Source organism: Mesocricetus auratus, unplaced genomic scaffold, assembly GCF_017639785.1.
Source record: "Mesocricetus auratus isolate SY011 unplaced genomic scaffold, BCM_Maur_2.0 Super-Scaffold_100015, whole genome shotgun sequence".
In the NCBI taxonomy this organism is placed as follows: domain Eukaryota; kingdom Metazoa; phylum Chordata; class Mammalia; order Rodentia; family Cricetidae; genus Mesocricetus; species Mesocricetus auratus.
Genome location: NW_024429198.1, coordinates 25,440,666 through 25,458,418, shown reverse-complemented (window position 1 = coordinate 25,458,418; position 17,753 = coordinate 25,440,666). Strand labels below are relative to the sequence as shown.

The window sequence follows — 17,753 nt, the reverse complement described above, 5'->3', positions numbered from 1 at the left end:
GATTTTACAGATGACTAAGAATATACAGAATTTGTCTTTGGGGCCCTGTCTTACTCCACTTACTGTCTTCTCGTTACATTCATATTGCCACAAATGAAAAGATTTCTTTCTTTTTCACAGTTGAAAAATAGTCTATTTTTCATTTTACATATTTTCTTTATCCATTCTTCTGCCACTGAACATCCCAACTGATGTCATGTCTTGCCTTGTGAATGGTGTAGCAGTGAGTAGGGATGCAGGTACCTCTCAGGTAAGATGACTGACTTTTCTTTGCCTTTCTACAAAGGACAGAGGTTGATTGATGAGGTAATAATTCTATTTCACCTACTTAAGAAACATCCACAATGTTTGGTGCTATGGAATTTAGATTTCCACCAACAGTATGTAAGGTAAATGGGTTTTTTTCTTATGACTGTTATCCATTTGTATATTTTCTTTTAGCAATGTCTATTTCTATCATTTGTACATTTGTAATCAGATTGTTCATTCCACTGTTTTTGTTGTTGTTGTGGTTGAGGTTATTTTATATTCTAGCACACCCTGGCTATGGGTCCCTTGTCAGACTAATACTTTCCTTCTGTTTTTCTTCTAGTCTGCCAGTTGTTGCTTCATTCATTGTTTCAACTCTTCCATTTTTTCCAATGACTGTGTAAATGCTTCATAGTCCCAAGTTTGATTCATCTCATTGTCTGTTTGTCTACAGCCACAATTCAAAGTGTTTCCTCTATGTTTTCCTCTAATGGCTCCATTATTTTAGACTTTGCATGCAGATCTTGGAACAACTTTGAGTTTATGTTACAGAGAAGAGATAGGGGAACCCAATTCCATTTTTAGTGCTTCTGGACGTCCAGAAGAGCAATCACTGCACCTCACAAATGAGGCATATCCTATTGCCAGAGCACTTCTCTAGATTCTGGAAGTTCACAAGCCATTACTTCCTATCACCCAGCTACAGCCTCCTTTTCTGCAAAGTCCATCTGCCACAGGGACACAATGGCTAGCACTGCATCTCATTTTCACTAACAATGAGAAATGTGGAACATTAGCTTTACATTGATAGGATGGATTCTTTCTTCTGTGATAGCAAATCAAGGTTCTGTACCACTGATAAAACCCAGGTGACATGACTTCACAGGACAGGTCTTCTTACAAAGGTGTTGACAATGTACGCAGGGTTAACTAAAATCTTTCTAAGAATGCAAACTCTCAGCCTCCTGCCTGCACTGCCACGTGCTGCATTTTATTAAAACACTAGACAAGCCTCCAACCCATCATATCAAAGCACTTGCGGAGATTTACACTGCCAGCAGGCATACTCCTGCCAGAAAGGAGATCAACGACCACATCCACAGCACTCATCAGGCCTCTCCCCACTACGGGGTCCTTTTCAAGGGAGGGGCTACATAACAGATTAAAAAGTCAATTCAGGGGCTTGAAAGATGGCTCCTTAGTTAAGAGCACTAGTTGCTCTTACAGAGGACCTTGGTTTAATTTCCATCATTCACTTGGCAGCTCACAACTGTCTGTATCTTAAATAGAGAAATAGATGCCCTTTCCTGACCTCTTTGGTCACCAAGCAAGCAAGTGGTACACTTAATTAAGGTTTCTACTGCTGTGAGAAAACACCACGGCCAAAAATAAAGATGGGGGAGGAAAGGGTTTATTTCCCTTAAACTTCTAATCATAGTCCATCATTAAAGGAAGTCAGGACAGGAACTCACACAGGGCAGGAACCTGGAGCCAGGAGCTGATGCAGAGGCCACGGAGAGGCTACTTTCTTACTTGCTTCTTCATGGCTTGCTCAACCTGCTTTCTTACAAAGCCAGGACCACCTGTGTAAGGGTTGCTCCACCAAAAATGGGCTGGGAGTGGGCCCTCCTCCCTCAAGCACTGATTAGGAAAATGCCCTGCAGACTTGCCTACAGCCTGATGGTATGGAGGCATTTTCTCAATTGAAGCTCCCTCAGCTCCAGTGATTCTAGCTTGTGTTGACATAAAACTAGCCAGCATATGCACAGACATACACATAAGCAAAACAATTACACACATAGAGTGTGCAGTGGACACTGATATGTTATAAATGTACAAGCTGATAGCAAGTTGACTGGAAGGCCATGGAGCCTGGGCCTTACCTTGACCACGGTCTCCCTGGACACAATGAGAGTTGGTTAGTAAAAGGGGAGAGTAATAATAAAAGGAACCCACTAAGACACTCACCATAGGAGCCTGTTATGTCCCCTATAACCTGAATGGGATCCAGAGGTAAAACAAGAGAATCAGCTGCCAAGATTTTGAGTGGCATGTCTCAAGAAGAGAGATACTTCTGAGGCTATTAGCCACCTCAGGTCCTGGTTGTGGGTGCTTGGAGGAGGCTCTGGCTGTGAGGGTCATTTAGATTACTAGGTATCTCTGTTCCTGGTTGTAGGAGATTGGTATGGCCTGACCCAACAGGTAATGTAGATGGCCAGGCTAATAATCACTTCAACCCAGCATTGTCTGTGGAAGAACAGGCCTGTTTTTGCATCTTTCCCTTTGGAAAGACAATCGTGCATTCTTAACATTCCTGGTTCCTCTGGAGATCTGTAGGGGCAAAGACCTTCTTGTGCTCCCAACAACATTCCATGCTTTATTTTTCCATTGAGTACTCAGCCAGAGTAATACAAACTCAATCCTTAAAAATGCTAACATTCACTTTCTTCTACCTCCACCAAGACACACATGTTAAGACTTTTCCTAGGTCATCGCTCTTTCCCTCCTACTTTATGGACAATTGTTCCAGGGCTAACCATGACTATTTAAATTACAAATTGAAAATGCCAACAATTCCTGTCCTACCACCCTCTGCAAGCATTTCCCAAAACAGTAACACAATAAACACATAAATTTCATGTCCTAGCTGACAAAATCCTCTCCATACTGTGAATACTGTGATTGCTTCTTCTTCTTCTTTTTTTTTTTTTTTTTTTGGTCTAATTCAGGCCATTCCTCCTCCTTCTCTACAAGGAGAAGATTGTCTTTTATTCATGCTCTACTACTCAAATCCAGGTACAACCCATCTCTTGTTTATTGTAATTGTTACAACTATTTAATGCATCCTGAAAGCCAGGAATAATCCATCAGCATCATTCATCACTATATGACCAATGCCTCCAGCAGACTCTTACAGAGTGTGCTCAGAAAACATCTGTTTGGGGAAGAGGGAAAACAAAGGCTATTTCTCACCATGAATTTCAAGAAAAGTGGTTAGTGGCTTACAGCAATAACAGAAACCTGATTTCCAACCAGACATTAATTGGGATGCCTGCAAGTCCTTGGTGACCCCATGTCCAGGAAGAGATGGGTCAGAAGCACCATTTATTTACACAGATGTTTGTGCATGTGGGATTTTTATGTGAAATCAACCACCAATCTTATGTCTTCTGCAATATAATTATGCAGTAAGGATGAGGTCCAACCCTCGAAATATTTGCAAGCTCCAAGAAATAAAACTAAATTTCTATTTGTAGAAATCTATAGCTGGCTTATTTAACAATAACATTTACAATAGTTGGGTTTAATAGTTTTTGGTGGCTTTCTTTCCATAATACTCTTCCAAGGACATTCCCTTAAGAATTTTTTAAAGCAAAAGCAGTGAAATGCATGCTAAGTTAAGAAGTTAGATAATATTTACTGGGCTCAGCCATCTTAGTGACCTTGGCATATTTGTTAACATCTACACAACTTTTCCCAGTCATCTCTGAAGTGAGGATAACATTAGTTAGGATGAGTAACACTTGATTGTTGAGAGGTCAAATATATGTAGATCAGTCAACCTGTGTTTGGGGTGCTGAGAGCACTCAAATGCCAGCCATTACTATGAACAACTTGTCAGTACTCCATTGTTTCAGAGTATGAGATTCTAAAATCCTTTAAGTGTGGATTGTTGTTACCATGAATGTACCTTTATTTCATTTATCCACGTGTGCACATACATGGTGGTCAGATGACAACTCGCAGGAATTGCTTCTCTCTTTCCACGGGGTAGGTTCTGGGTAAGAACTCATTCCATTAGGCTCAGCAGCACATGTCCTTAGCTATTAAGGCATCTCACCATCTTGTCATTGCTATATTTTAAGGAGTCCTTTAGCAACCTCTGTTCATGAGCCTTTTTAACCCTTTCTTCTTTTCACAACATGGGTGACTTCAGGAAGCAGGTGTGACAAGCAGTGCCAGTCCTTGTACTTTCTATGTAAGGGAGATGTGTCGTGGATCCAGAAAAGAAAATGCTGCCCCCAGATCAATAATATTCTCATATGTGTGTTCATTGGAAATGTTAGCCTGACATGTATCTGACCTTCTAGGATTTACTCCAGAAAACAATTCATTGCGAATAGTCTGCCATAAATACCAAACTCACTCAACACTCCCTATGAGGATATACACAAACACATTATGACTGGAGGCTAACCTAGTCAAAATTCACTTTTTATTGTCAATACTGTAAGACATTCTGGAACACACTTCTAAGGTATCATTGATACCTTTTACAATTGAATTATAGCATTATATTAAAAGAATGAATCATAATATATAAAATATAAAGTTTCTGGATGAAAGACATTGATTAACAACTTCAGTAGCAGAGAGATAATTTATTGTACCACATTGGTTTAAAAAGGAAGAAATTCTAAGAAAAAGCAGAAAAGTAATGGATATTTGGGTATTGAAAAAAGAAGAATTGAATAGACAACCAGCACAGTGTTATAAGACTGTAATCCCAGCACCAGGAAGCAGAGGCAGGAAAACTGCAGCAAGATGAAAGCCAGTCTGAGTAACAGTGAACTCCAGGCCAACTTGGACTAGGTACCAAGCCCTGCCTTCCTCTGCCTCACAGTCCCCCAAAAGTAAATGTGTCCTCCCTAATAGATGCTAGTGTCATGACAACATCTCAGAAGAGCATAATATGTGCCTTTCTATGCCTCACCAATGTTCCTTATTATCTAGTGGACACAGTATTCTAGAGTAGCAGATACATCCCATCTGTACCTCACTGCTATGACAACAATTGGCATTGTGGCCCAGGAATGGCTGATTAAAAAGGGTAGTGGCTATATAAATGCTGTGTACTTGCATACACACATCTGCCTATGCAAATGTACACATATGAGCAAGTCAGTGAATATCACTTATTAAATAGGTACTGTGTAGCACTGATCATTCTGCATCAGTCTATTAAATAATGTGCCAGGATTTTATGACTGAACTGCCTAGCTGAGTCAGATAATATTTACTGGACTAGTCACAGTGTGCCTTGCTATCCTTACACATTATCCATTTACATATATGCATCTACATAGTCAATAATAAATATCTACCTATGCCTATAAATACAGATGCTCTAGTTATTTATCTAACCATTAATCTATTCATTAATAATCACCTGTCTGTGGGGTTGACCCCAGAGTGTGCTTGCTTCTGAATAGTATGTTCTCTGGACATGAACATCCTGATAACTGTGCTACAGGAAAAACAACTTCAGAGTTCTGAGCTTGGCTCACCCTGTGACCTGGAAGTCATGCCATTCTGTGCTATTTTTATGTTTAACAAGATAGACTCCTTGAAGATGATACACGAACTCAATCTATGAAATGTTAGACACCAAGAAGGGACTGCCACCTGACCCCATGGTGAGGGCTGGACCATTCTGGGCTATGTCCATTTGTATCTTACACCCCCACCTCCTTTTCATTCCCTTTCAAAATGAATAGCCAAACTATGCACAGCAGTCTAAAGTTAAAAATCACAGCACCAGGGAGGCTGAAGCAGGAAGATGATGAGTTTGAGGGGAGCCCAGAATGCAGAGCAAGAATTCTGCTAAAAAAACGAAGCAATGTTTGTTAAACAAGCAAGACAAATACTTTAGAATGATGTGAAGGCCATCTTACCTTTGATATGGCTAAGAAGGATGCTCACTCATGTTGTAGAATAGCAAAGGCCATTCACAAAGGCAGAAAAGAGTTCAACAACGTGGGGACAAGCCTGAGATGCTCACAGCAAATTTAACTAATTTTAATTGTAAAATCATATAACAAACATATCACAAGAATGGTAGCACACTCAGGAGTCTACGAGAACACATTTTATTACACTTCTAATCGTTAGATAAGACAAGCTTTACAAGATTTCATCTTGGTAACTTCATTGAACAACATGTATGACACACACACTTCAGCACCTGCTGCATGACAGAGTACCTGGAACTGAGGACGTAAACGCAATAACTAAGCCAGGGTCAAGTGGTTTGTAAAGAGTTAAACAGATGTATATACAAAATATGACAAGAGCTACACTTTACATCTCCTTTGTATAAAAGTGCAAGGGCAACACACTGCAGATGGGGTAAACTTAATTCATCTGGACATGAAGACAGAGGAAAAACCCATGCAGGAGAGGGACTTGACATCTAAGGATTGGTGAACAAGCAAATATCCACCTGCTAGACAATAGGGGGGAAAGCACACCAAATTGGCCAACTGGTTGGGATTCAGGAGGAGTCCTGTTCTTCCTCTTTTACACAAGCCGACAGATGTCCAACTGTGCATGACCAAATTAGAAAGAGGTCTTTATCCATTCTGCTTGGAAAAATCACCCCTCCCCCTGCAACACAACAATTATCCATTTATCAGTGAATCAATCCATACATTAAATAATTACTGACAGCCAATTTCATTTTGAGGAGGTTATTCTCATCCTACAAAGGGTGGAGTAATATGTGAGTAAAATATCAAAACACCCTTCATTAGTGGAACTTACACTTGGGGGAGGCCAGAACATAGACAAACTTATAAAACAATATATTGAATAAACTAGAGATGGCTAAATTCTTGTAGGAAAAGACAGCAAATGAGAAAAAGAAAATAATGAGATTGTTTAGATTAGTAACTTTGTCAGGAGTAGGCCCAAGGAATTATGATTAAGAAAACCTGAAATGGGAGTTGCCATAGCAGTCATGTTGATGTTCAGACACCAGATATACCAGATACCAAGTGCCATGGTCAACAGAATGAAATTCGTAAAGAGCCAATGACATATCACACTATAGAAAGAATATGAGATGAAGCCAGTGAAGGGTGAGGAAGAGGATGAACAAGAACACAGAGCTTTACAGGCAATGAAGGAACCCGAGCATAGCACTGCAGAGACAACCAGGAGGCAAGAGGACATCAGGGGGCTGGAAATGTAGAAGAGGTGAGGAGACCAGGAGGCACAGAATAAGAGGACAGGAGAGCATGAGCAGTCTATTTAGGTCACTGAGAAAAACATGCTTGCAGGAGAGAAGATAAGGGTAGCAAGGAAAGTACTAAATTGTGGTAGATTTTAGATAGATGGGGAGGTTAGTGATGAGATTTCTTGACAGCTTGGATATAGTACAGGATGCAAAGAGCAGAACCAAGGAGTATTTCACACATAGAGCTTTTGCAGCTAGAAGAATGCACTTGCCTTTAGTATAATGGAGAGCACACAGACCATGGGACAAAGAAAGGATTTTGGGTTCAGCATGCTTCTCCAAGGCATAATTTGTTATCTAATCTGGGAGACCAAGTAAGCATTTACATGGACAGTCCTAGGGCTTGGGATGCAGGTCCTAGGAGGGGTAGTAGACATGGGAGATGAGAGTCATCAGTGTTTATGTGGTACTAAAGCAACCAGACTCCATGAGATGCTGAAGCAATGAGAACTGTCGATCGAGTTACTGAACCACACAGGACTCACATGGTTGAATGGCAGAGAGGTGATGAAGAGACAAAATGAGTGGAGATGTGAGGTTAAGACCAAATTGTTAACAGTTGTTTGGGAAGGCGGGCTGGCGTGCAGCCCCTGATGAGATTCACCTGCTCCAGGAGGCCATCTCTCAGTTAATGCTCAAGCAAGATACTCTAGTTGAAAATAGGAGGGGGACTCGCTGGGAAGGATTTCAGTGGGGGAAGGATGGAGAAGAGAGAGACGATTGAAGATGGAGCGACAAAAATGTACTGGCAAACAATAAATGAGATTTTTAAACAGATGGGAAAAATACTTCAAGGAGGGACCAAGGGCACAAATAATGCTGACTTCTGAGTGTGAAGCCAAGTGAATCTCCAGCGCCAAATTTAGCAGCGTGGCAGTTTGGTCCTCCTGACAAGGCAGTGCCAGCAGATGATAAAGGGTGGGCTCCAGAGGGACTGGAGAAAGGACACTCCATGGAGACAATAGGGGCAAACACTTTCAAGGAGCTTTTCCTGCTGATATGTGGGTTATAGGTGAGTGAGCACATGAGCTAGGACTACACAAATTAGGGTTCGCAGGTCAATGGTTAAAGTTGAGAGGATTCCACTCTTCCTAGAATGGTAACAGGACATGGATCATAAAACCCAATGACCTCCCCAAAAGAGAAGAACTGAAGAATGATGACAGCAAATAAACACAGCTCAGTCACATGCAGGTCATCACCTCACCCAGAATACACCCGAATAGGCACCAAGTGGGCTGTTGTAGATTGCACAACTTGATGGATGCCTGTCTTTTCATGATGCCTGTATCAGTGAAACCTCCTGCATACAAAGGAGAAGCAATGGTCCTCACAAGGAATATGGTCTCTGTGCAAAGAACAGGGCAGTCACCCAAATTATGCGTGCTTGGAAAAAAAGGCTAAAGATCTTAGGCAGGTCAAATGCCTTAGGTCTGCCCACTTCATTTCCCAGCGATGAAACGTAAGGACACTGTTATATGAAATCACAGTGGTGTCTACTTCTGAGAATCATCCAGCCATCTTCCCAACTGTTGCTTTTTCTGCTTTGGCTTCCCCTGGGTGATCTTTGCCCAGGCTCTAAGCAAAAGCAAATGAGGTGAAATGACATCCTTTGTAGCCTGATTGACAGAGACACAGACACACAAAAGCCACTTGAAAGTATTGGCAAAGCATGCGCTGTTCAGGACAGCACCCCTGCAGTAGAGAAGCCTCTCCAATTATCTGATGTGGAAACACTGCAGGAATCCCCTAAGGGCCATGAAACCTACACACCCAAACACCGGCACTTACCCTTTGGGCACATTCATCAAAGGGTCCTCCTACACATAGTTCAAATGAGGAGGCACATGCAAATATTCAAATCCCAGCAATTAACCCCACAAAATCAAAATCTGGCCCACTAATGGGTCTCTGAGTCTCTGAGAATAAATAGCACACACGCGCGCACACACACACACACACACACACACACACACACACACACACACACCACTCCCTGCTTGCTTGGAGCAGTGCATCACAGAATGAAAACCGATAATGGACTTCACCACACGTCTGTGACAATTCACAATGTTTAGAGCAACATTAGAGCTAGTGACCTCCAGGCCGAGAGCATGTTTTTCAGGTGCTCACATAAACACAAGAGGAAGGAGGCCACAAGCCCAAACAGAGGAGACCAGAATAGGAGGCCAGGCTCACAGGTGCCAGGATGAGAATTCTGGAGCACTCTATTGTGGATAATGAGAGCAGACAGCCCTCCTACTAGTGACCTTTGGTAGCATAGAGAGCATAGTCACAGGACTAACAGACCGGTCTGCACAGGCCTCTCTGGATCACATCACAGAGATTTTCCACTGGATGGACAGACAAAAGGACAGGCATAATAAGGAGTGACATTATTCAGAATGGCAGGCTAAATCTCTACCCACAAATGCAATCATTCAGCATATGTAAGCAAGAAATGTACTCTGTCCCAGCAATGTACATGCAAATTCCAGGAAATAAAACACCAGCTTGGACAAGGACATCAAAAAAAATATTTCCTTCAGTTCAACAAATCACTTTTAGTATTTACTATCTTTGTCAGTGCTCTCTCTGGTATAAACAATTTAATACCTATGTAACAGCTACTAAACCAGTATCCTTCAATTCCCTCATCTTGTATCCAAGAAACAGAAAAAGGTAAGAATTATGAGCTGTGGTCCACTCAGAGAGTCAGCCTCCTGGAGACATAGGGATCTATGTCCCAACCATCACCACAAGTACATCATGGTTAGCATCAGAGATGAGTGACTGAAACCGCATGGGTGATTCCAGCTTCACATATGAGGTTCACAGCTTGGTCTTAGTGTTTTATACATGCCACATAAACACCGACGGGAAGCTATACACAAGATAGAGACAGAAGCAAAGCTGTGACAGTGACTTAATCGGTATTGAAATATATATGTGCATGCATGGAAATTCTACAGTGGCATATTGTGTATCATTAAAGTAAGCTAACAAAACTTCAAAACTGATGGCCAGCATAATGGATTATCTATTGATGTATATTTATAAATATTTATTTTATGCTTAGACTTACAGTTTTTAAAATGATAGGTAAGGATTGCAGAGCACGCCAAAGTGTAGAAGTTACTCTTTTCTGAACCAAGGGGAATTAAAAAATATCGAAGGAATTTCAACATTCTATCTCTCACATGGGTCTCCACCTTAAGATGAAAGAAAGTAAAACGTAATTCTTTCCTACTTGCACAAATATTGAAGTGTCCACACATCCTTAGACACTAAAATTGGATACCTATTTTGTTAATAAAGAAGGGAGAGTCTGGAATGATGGCTGAGCAGTTAAGAGCTCTTGTGGAGGACAATAGTTTAGTTCCCAGCACCCACACTGTGCAGCTCACAACCACCTGTAACTCCATCTCCAGGAGCATCCAACATCTGTGGCCTCTGCAGGTACCTATACCGGTGCACATACTCACACACACACACACACACACACACACACACACACACACACACACACACACACACACACACTTTAAAATGATACAATAACCTCTTCTAAAAAGGAGACAATGGGATAAGACAAAGAAAGCACCCTGAAAAGCCTCATCTATTATAATTAACTTTCTCTTGAATCAAAACATGAAAGTCTTTGTTTTCATCAGGAAAAAAGGAAAAATAAGCCTTAGATTTCTAAGCAGTGACTGAAGTAATTACAAAGAAAAATTGACACCATTAAAATAAACTTTAAATTTAAAATGATAAAGCTAATGAGCAAAAGAACATAGAAAAGCCATTAGTGTGTGGTTTAAAAAAGTTAAGCAATAAAAAGAATGTAGCAAACAATGGCAATGAGTTAATATCTATCCTTAGGCTTTCGATATGGTCTGGCGGTGGTGGTGCACGCCTTTAATCCCAGCACTAGGCAGAGGGGGGCGGATCTCTGTGAGTTTGAGAGCAGCCTGGTTGGTCTACAAGAGGGAGTTCCAAGAGAGCCTCCAAAGCCACAGAGAAATCCTGTCTCGAAAAAACAGAAAACAAAAACAAAACAAAACAAAAAAAGATTTTCAATATGAAAGCTCCTCACAAATCCTTGGAACTTACTAACTAGACATATCCAAAAGCATCTTCACATCTGCTTGTTTCTTGCCTTCATCCTAGCGCAGCTGCTCATTAGCACTTAAATAACATCAACCAAACAAGAAATAATAAGAATACCAAAAAAAAAAGAATGAGTGCCATCCTACTGAAACAATTATTAATGATGCAACTCAGCGGGAATGATGTTTTATCAAAACAAACTCACTAGTATATTGTTCATGAAGTGTGATTATCTGTTAACACTTCTAAAAGCCAACTGGCAGTCTTACTAAGACCATTATTTTGAAATACTAAATCAGCAACACTTATTCTGAATCAACCCTCAATTAAATAAAGACTTTATGTTGATTGTTAGCGCTCATGAAGCACAGCTTATGCACCAAATATCTATGCTGCACAGGTAAGATGACAATGCTGCTTGCAAATATTGGAACGGATGCAATTCAGTCATAGGGGTTATGGACCACCAGCCCTCTCCATGTTCACTCCAGAAGAAACTGGTCCAGCCAAACAGAAGCATCAAATTACATGACAGTCTTTTCATGATAGAATACTATATATACATTAAAATTAGGCTTATCAACAATCTATCATACTATGAAGCATGCATATTATAATGACTGAAAAGTTTCAACCAAAACTGAGTGTCTATGCTACTTTAATTCTACAAATTGCTCATAGGAAGCATACTAAAAGAGATCACATTAAATACTAGCAGTAATTAACTTTCATATGGCCTTTATTGGAATCTATCCTTTTCAAACATATATTCCACAGTCATTATTCACTACACTAAACTAGTTGGTTCATTTTATCGAAAATATCTGTAAAATGAAATTGCTTCGGGGTCCACAAAATGACTCAGTGGATAAGATCACTTCCTACTAACTCTCAAAATCTGGTCTGTCAATTCCCAGGACCCAGAGAGAGAGAAACTGTTTGTCCTTTGACCTCCACACAGGCACTGTGTCACATAGACACACAACACACACACACACACACACACACACACACACAAGACAAATAAATGCTATAAAAATATTTTTAAGACTACAAACTCCTCAACTGAAGAGATACAATATTCAAAGTATAACTATATATATAGTTCACTAGGCTTTACCAGATACATGAACTGAGTATGGCGATTACTTGAGTATAAACACATTTTAAGAAGAATATAATTAAACTAATTAGTATATTATTATTTACTTTTCCCAGTTAATAGGTTGTAATAGACAGATATTTTATTTCTATAGTTGGAATTTCAGTTTTTTAAATCACTGTTACTAACGTCAAAAGCACATTTCCACGTGTATGGATTTAAGAATCCAGACATGAGTGGCACCTTGGCAAAGGCATGTATGCAAAAGTTGTTATAGGGGTTTAAGAATGAGTGAATTGATGAATAGAAAAAAATAGAATATGACTTAAACTCCTCTAAGAAGCAGAATAACTGGGATTCCAGTAACACAGTACAGACAAATATGCCTTAAGGTATTAAGGTATCCTTTTAAAAGAAAAATAGTCCTTTTAAATTATTCCTTTACTTTTTTGAGATTGTGACATTGCATCCCTTGCTTCCTCTAAGCCCTCCTACGCCTTGTTCTCTTTCAAAGTCATGGTTTCTTTTCTTATTTATTGTCATTACATGCAAATATATGTCTATCCCAAAGACATAAACAAAACCTGCTCAGTTTGTACAATCTAACTTGTATGTGTAAATAGTTGAAGAAAAAAAACAAAAACACAAACAAAAATCACCTATTTGCGTGCATATGTAGAGAGTATTTGCCAAGTTATTTCTCGTTTTAAAATATGTGACATGTAGCCAGGCGGTGGTGGCGCACGCCTTTAGTCCCAGCACTCGGGAGGCAGAGGCAGGCAGATCGCTGTGAGTTCAAGGCTGGGCTGGACCGACAGCCTGCAAAACAATACAGAGAAACCCTGTCTTGTAAAACCAAAAAAAAAAAATATGTGACATGTAGACACCATATCTTTGCTCTTAAGAAGTGCAGCTGATAGCTCAACATAATTATTTGACAGCCGAAAATACCTGCACACTGGTTCTACATGTATGCATACTAGTGGGAACAGAGTACAGAGCTGAAATGGCATGAACACAGTTAATTAGAAAATGGTATGGAACTACTGTGTAAATGAGTTATACATGCCAGATGTGTAACACAGCATGCCAAGTGAATAATGTTTTCTCAGGCCTTAATTTGAATACAGTTATGGTTTACATACCAAAATTTAGCTTAGCACTCTTGGGGTATGTAGACTATGTCAAGGGAAGGATCCCCGGATGCCTATATTCCCAAGTTTTGCAGCCACAGCAGGGACTTCATTAAAATATGCGATAAAATTCTGTGCACCCGAACTAAATTTTGTTTAGGTACATGATGGCTACAGATATGTTCTCATCCTCTCTACAATGAGATCTTTAAGCACTCCAGACAACCCATAGATCAAAGCTCAGCAAACTAGAGCCTTGGGGACCACATCCAGCTTCCCTCCTGCCCTTGTAAATAAAGATTCTCTGGAACATAGCCAGACTCATTCGTTTGCTTATTGCCTGTGGCTACTGTCACATTGCAATTGCAGAGATGAGATGATGTAGCTGGGATCTTAGACCTGTAGACACTAACATGCTTTTTCCCTGTCTCTTCGAAAGAGGTTTGTCAATTTCTGATTTCAAATTAAGCTCGGAAAACCAATTCCTTGATACTTATTGTCTACTCTCCTTTAAGAGCCCCAGTATTTCCAGAGGAACAACAAAATAATAGTGTATGTCAGGTGCTAGAGCTGAGAGTCCTAAATCAAACCTCTCTCTACTTCTGACCACTTAGTGAATTTCTGACACTTTCTGGGCCTCAGTTTGCTCATCTTTAGAGTAAGGATCATGGAAGCATCTTCCTTAAAGAGTGGGTGCAAAAATTGGATGCCTTTCCCTCAGCACAGGACCTGTAACTCATGAAACCAGCAAGAACTGATAATACCCTTCCTGCAATGTATTGACAATTGCACATCCAAATCACAACTACACAAACTCTGTAACATGTCTATGGCTCTGTGGTTCTCCATGAAGGAGAGATTGAGTTGCCCAAGTGCTGGAGTAAATTGTACTTCAGTTACCATATGAATCTGAACTTATGTGGGCTACAGAAATACATAAAATGTAGATCCTCAGATTGCCACACTGTGAAATGCAGGGATTGGAGAGTATATCATCTCAGCCAAGATTTTCTACATACCTCGAAGCTGAACTCTAAAAATCTGCTTAGTATCCATCAGGATATGAGACAACAGGGAACTGGCAACATTGTCCCACAACTGTGACAGTCAACAAGTACACAGATTTTATGTATGTCATTGGCAATTTCTTGTAACTGGAAAGCAGAATAAAACTGCCCACAATGAGACTTAATTGGGTTGAAAGACAATTTAATAAAGTGGCATGTTCCCAGTGACTAGCACATACAGGGAAAGTCCTTGTCTCTTTGTCATTCATGGTTCTCATCCCCATTCTCTTTCCTCTCTCTCCTGCTCCTTGTGAAGGGTGGCCACAGGTATCACAGGAGTGGTTACCATTCAGGTCTGAGACACTTAAGATGGGTTCTCACAAAGGTAGAACAATTAGCTGGATGTTAGAGGCTCAACAGCAGGACTGGTGAGTGGTCGTTGGCTTCTGGAAGGTGTGACGCTGGTCTCCATGTTACCAAAATGCTACTGGAAACAGGACAATATACGAAGACTAGATGAGGCAGATCCCTGAGGACATCATGAGGAGTTGTGGTTTTTTTCCATAAGATATAGGATACCTCAGGAAGTCCCACAATAGGAGAGTAAAATGATAGTGGGACATGACACAAAATAAACCAGGACACAGCACAGAGACAAAATTGAAACCTGGTAGGAGTTGCCATGAGTCACCAGTGCTCTTCCTGGTCTCGAGGCTCCCGAGTGACTTCACAGTATGGTCAAACCCAAATAGCTTTTCCTTAAAAAACATCCTCTTTCTGGAAGCTGTCATTTACTGCCATTTTTAAGAGTAAGGCATCTACATGTGTAGCTTTCAGTCTCAGCACTTTCCATTCAAGTGTCTCACTTACCGAGGAGAGAGAAGGGAGAGCTGTGTTCCTTCCGTCATGAATCACACCGAACGGCACAGTCACATGGGCACCCAAGCCAACTTTTCACACACCAGCCCTTCAGCAAAGAAAAAGAGAGAGAGAGAGGTCCAGTTAGCACATATTAAACTACTGTAGCCTTTGCTTATAAAGGCTAGGAAGTTCCATTGATGCCCAATAACCAGTACAAGAATATCCAGTGATGCAGGAGACAGAGAGACTGTACAGTTGGGTGATCACCAGTGTCAGAAACCCAAATTAGCATTATGGACACCACTTTGTAGATAAACTCAAAAAACAAAAACCAAAGCTGATTGCTTTTTTCCAAGAGTTATTTTAGTTTGAATCCATTTTCTCATGGGGAGGTGTATGTGCCACTGAGTGTGAGTGCCATAGAGGCCAGAGGTTTCAGAGTTCCTACAACCAGAGTTATAGGCAGTTGTGACCTTTCTGATGTGGGGGTTGGGAACCAAACTCAGGTCCTCTGCAAGAACGGTATGCTCTCTCAACTTCAGAGCCATCTCTGCATCCTGAGAAAATAAAAATTTTAGTGCTCTTCAACACATGAAAAAAATCTCATAAAACATCCAAAGGGGCCATTATTTCAAAGTCACTGGAATTACTTCAAGCACTTTGAAAATAAAAATGTGCCCATTTTAATGGCTCCTTCATTGCAAATCTTAGGTAAAAGAACCTAGAATAAAGTGTTTCACTAGATGGTAAAGGTAGTCACAGGCTGAACTACACCCAAGTCTCAGTTTGTGCTGTCACGTGTTCATGTGTTTCCTGCACAGTTACAAGATTTAGTAAGAAGTTATCTGGTATCACAAAATCAATTCACTTCACCTAAAGCCAGAAAATGTTTTGTATCTCCTCATAAATGTATTCTATTAAAGCAGGAGAACCATATTGTAGTGCCAAACATGTACACAAGAGCTTAAAGTGGGTGACTCCCCACTTGTCATCCAAGCAGTCACATGTCTGCTATTGCTGAAGGACGTCTGTGACTTCAAGTGCTACCCCTGTCCTTCCCTTCCACTTATTCATCGTGTCTTTCTCTTTCTCCTCTCAGTTTCTGGCTGTTGTACATGTGAAGCACCCTGATGTTCACTGTCCTCACCCACACGCTAGAGAGCAGCTGTGAATGCTGATGAGAAAATGAGACCTTCCAGAACATTCTGCAACTCTTCCACTCAATGAGCCCCATGTGGCACATGTCATCCATCGATGATCAAAAGCCAACCAGCCTCCATAAAAGAGTCCAAATTTTAATATAATTGTTGGAAGTTTACAAAAAGTAATCTGCTGAAATGCCTTCAAGGGTGTCCTACGTTTCTGGGGACACAGAGCTGGGACATAGTGACAATGCCATTATATGAGGCTTCCAGTTTTCTAGGAGAGGACTGTAGAAAGTATGGAGAATTTGAGAGAAGCAAGGAAGTGACAGCATTTGAAAGTGCTTGCCATGAAGACTCCAGAGTAGCCCAGGTGCAATTCTACCCTACAGCATTGCCAACTCCAAGGCCTCACTAGGCTCTTCATGACCAGTGACATCATCTGTTGGAAGGGATAAGGTACAGATGCAGATCTTTGAGGCCAAAGGAAAGGTGAAGGAGCTTTCCCCGAGGTAACGAGGCATGCTCGGTCGAGGAAAATAATGTAAAACAGTCCATTTATTTTTTTTCTCATCACCAATAATATGTCCTATGGGTACAGCCATAAAGTGCTGATTAGGACATAATATTAAACAGCATGTTTGAATAGAGGAGTTGTTTCTCTTGAGCCCTGCAATCTACTTTATAACAATTACTACATAAATTCTCTCACATTTACATGTCTAGATCATAGTCTAAGTTTAACTAACAGAATTGGAGAGATATACTCATTCCCAATCTGACTCTGTGGCTATGTCTAGTAACTAACACCTGAGATTTTTAAAAATAGGTGGTAAGTGAAGATTTAGCTCAGTGGTAGAGTGCTTGTCTAGCAAGCATAAGGTCCCAAATTCTGTCCTCAACTCTGGGAGGAAAAAACTACATCACAGATTTTCTAACCCCTCTAATGGTGGTAAGACACACCTTTAATCGCAGCACTTGGGAGGCAGAGGCAGGCAGATCTCCATGAATTCAAGGCCAGCCTGGTCTAAAGAACCAGTTCTAAAATAGCTGGGGCTATACAAAGAAACTTTGTCTTGAAAAACCAAATGTCTACATATTGGGCATCCAATCCTTCCCAAGAGAAGTCAC

General features: G+C 40.7%; 1 protein-coding gene across 2 annotated transcripts in view; it reads right to left on the bottom strand.

Moving 5' to 3' along the window:
* Sema5a (semaphorin 5A) overlaps positions 1-17,753 on the bottom strand; it is a 427,756-nt gene that overhangs the window by 313,057 nt on the left and 96,946 nt on the right. For both annotated transcript variants that reach the window (XM_040757698.1, XM_040757699.1), the window contains exon 2: positions 15,490-15,586. The gene's annotated coding sequence lies outside the window, so the exon portion shown is untranslated. The remainder of the gene's footprint in view (positions 1-15,489; positions 15,587-17,753) is intronic.